Below are 3,356 nucleotides of genomic sequence, written 5' to 3'. Positions count from 1 at the left end.
GCTCGTGTGGGGAACCCCGGCTCGTGTGGGACACCCGACGGGCCGGGCCAAAAGGGACTGGAAACGTCCCGCTCACCCCCTGCTGTGGGCGCGACACCTTCCGCGGGGCCAGGGTGCTCCGAGCCCCGTCCAACCCAGCCCCTTTCCAGAATCTTCCTCCTCGGGACACCTCGGCGCACCCCAGGACTTGCCCGTTCTCAGAGCTCCTCAGGGCTCACCCACATCCTTCCCCACGCTCAGGGCACCCCCAGAACTTCTCCATCCTCAGAACTCCTCAATGCACCCCCAGGACCTTCCTGTCCCTCAGGACACTTCAGTGCACGCCCAGGACTCGCAAGTTTCCAGAGCTCAGAGCACAGCCAGGACCTTCCCTATCTGCAAAATCCTTCAATGCACTCCCAGAGCTTTTCCACCCTCAGAACTGCCCAATGCGCAGCCAGGACATTCCCCATCCTCAGAGCTTCTCAGTGCACCCCAGGACCTTCCCCACAGTCACACCCATGGGGTGTCCTGCTCTGGGGTGGATGTGCGCAGGTCTGGGGGCCCGAGGAGCAGCAGGATGGAGGTCAAGCTGCGTGGCTGCCCTCGGTGGCCGTGTCCTCTGGGCGAGGGAGGCTCTGGATTCGTGTTCCCAGCCTGGCACACTCCCCTGGCACTGTGCTCACGTGCAGCCCCCAAGGTCAGGGACACAGATCCGACACCGACGGCCAGCTGGGCCGTGCTGGGAGCTGAACCGCTTTCTCCCACTAAAGGAGCTGTTTGGGGGCCTGAGGCTTGGTTTGAGTGCTCTGTGTCTCATCCACAGCAGAGATTTGTCCCTCCAGGGATGTCCCCTCACACCGGTGCCCAGCAATCTGGCTTTGAGGACAGATGAGATTCTGCCCAAGCTGTTGAAGCCGTCATTGCTGGGTCCTGTCCTCAGGCAGAGGGATGGGAAAGCAGCCCCACCATGCCCGAGGCTCAAGGGCAAGCAGAGTAGGCGGCAGATGTGGAGATTAAAAAACTTTAATGAAATACCTCTGGAATCCCAGCCCACCCAGAAAAGCCTTAAGGCTCCCCTGGGAGCCCTGGCCATGCCCTTTCCATAGCCAGGCTGGTTTGCTTTCGCTCTGCCTGCATGGCGAGGGTGCTACCGTGGGTGCCATGGTATGGAAATGGAAAACTCCCAGCACTTTTTCCCTGCGTCCATCCAGGTATGGAAATGGAAAACTCCCAGTGCTTTCCTCTCCTGAGCACTCGGTGCTGCTGTGGGCCTTTCTCACCTGGGGCAGGTTCGAGCTCCCAGCACAGCCCRTCCCCTCCAGGCACGAGGGCCAGGGGAGCCCTGGGAGCTGTTTTGGGTACTGCTACAAGACAAATGGCCTGTGCAGAAGTGTTTACAGGTATTCCCAAGCTCCCACTCCTCCGTGCTCGGGCAGTAATTGCCAGGCAGCTGACAGGGATAATTTACTGCCTGTTGGTGCTCACAATGCAAAATCTCCCTGGGTTTGCTTCCTTTTACTTTGTTTCCCTGCTGCTTTTTTTTTTTTTTTTTTTTTTTTTTTTTTTTTTTTTTTTTAAATACAGTTTTGCCTGGCCTGAGCTTTTTTCTTATTCTGAGTGTGTGCCTGGCAAGTTCTGAAGGCAATCCAGGTGAGGTGGGAATGCCCAGGTATCCGTGCCATACCCACATCAGCCATTCCCACTGTCCAGGTGCTCCTTGCACAGCCACAGGTGACCCAGGATGTTCTCTTTGTCACATTTGGAGCTGTCAGATTTTGGCCAGGGGCAGAAAGGAGTGGGGAGAGCTCTAATTCCCAGTTCTTACAGTGCTCTACCTGTTTCAAACATTCCTCTGACAGAAGAAAAGGAAACATTCAATCCCTGTCCCTGTTGTCTTCCCAGTGCTGCTTTCAAATGCCAGTATTGGATTCCCAGTTGAATATAAATTTATTATCACTGYTCATACTCACTTCTGACTCCATTCCACATAGAAATTCCTTAAAAATACACATCTGCATGTGCCCAACCCCCCTTTTTGGGTATCCCAGACACAGCTGTATTTAAAGCTGTCTCAAGACCCCCCAAACACCAGCCTGAGCCTGAGTCCACTTTTGTCCATGATGAGATTTTCTCCCAGGAGAAACAGTTGATCCTGAGACCGTATAAACGCRTTTCCAGGTGGATGTTTGATATCCCTGGAGTGAGATCCTGGTGTTCAGGGTCTCTCGTGCACGTCAGCAACACAGGGGGTGACAACACCTGCAGAAGTGTCATGTGTGTGGGCACCTCATGGAGCATCCCAGAATCCCAGAACCATCAGGGTGGGAGAGCCCTTTGGGATCACCCAATGCCACCTCAGCCCCAGCAGCATCATCCCAAAGCCTGTCCCCAAGGGCCACATCCAGACTCCTCCTGAGCACTCCCAGAGACAGGGACTGCACCCCCTCCCTGGGCAGCTCATTCCAAGGCCTGACCACTCTGACAGGGAAAAATTGTTCCTAATCTCCACCCTGAGCCTCCCCTGGTGCAATTTGAGGCCATTTCCTCTCCTCCTTTCCCTTGGGACACGGCMGCAGAGCCCGACMCYCCCGGCTGCCCCCTCCTGTCAGGGAGTTGTGCAGAGCCACAAGGTCCCCCCGGAGCCTCCTTTGCTCCAGGCTNGCTCCAGGCTCAGCCCCTTTCCCAGCTCCCTCAGCCGCTCCTGGGGCTCCAGCCCCTTCCCAGCTCTGCTCCCTGCCCTGGACACGCTCCAGCCCTGCCCACTCCTGTCCTGTCCATCCCTTTGTGGAAGCTCTGGATRATCCCCAAATCTTTCACCACTGAGGTAGGGTGGCCACCAGGTCTGAGCTACCTTGAATCTCCCAAGCTTGTTTTTTTCTCCAAAAGCATCCAAAGACTGTAGGAAATTTAATATTTAATATTTCAAAGCACAAGGTCAGAGAGGAAGGTCTGAACAACAAGTGATGGCAATTCCCTGAATACTCAGTAAGGAAATAAAAATTTCCATAATAGAGATTTTTTTTACTTTATTTAAGTGTGAACTTTGGACTTGCAAAATGTCCTGACTTTTTCATGTTGGACTTTGGGCAAACCATCCTCTCTGCATCCTGGTGTCTTCCCCATCCATCCCTATCCCAGAGAGCAGCACAGAGAGCACAGATGAATAATTGCACCTTAATAAATCACCCTCTGTAATAAAGCACAAGATAAAAATATGTCCTTGTGCATTCTATTTGCTTATGAAAATACAGGTTGTCTTTGGAAAAGATGCTGGGAATGTTTTGGGGTTGTAGCAAAGTGGTGGTCGGGCTCTGCTCCCAGGGAGCAGGGACAGGAGGAGAGGGAACGGCCTCAGGCTGGRCCAGGGGAGGCTC

This window comes from Malurus melanocephalus, unplaced genomic scaffold, assembly GCF_030028575.1.
Source record: "Malurus melanocephalus ecotype Western Australia unplaced genomic scaffold, MMel_1.1 scaffold_854, whole genome shotgun sequence".
Lineage (NCBI taxonomy): Eukaryota > Metazoa > Chordata > Aves > Passeriformes > Maluridae > Malurus > Malurus melanocephalus.
The sequence above is the reverse complement of the archived record's forward strand: the minus strand, read 5'-3'. Positions refer to the sequence as shown.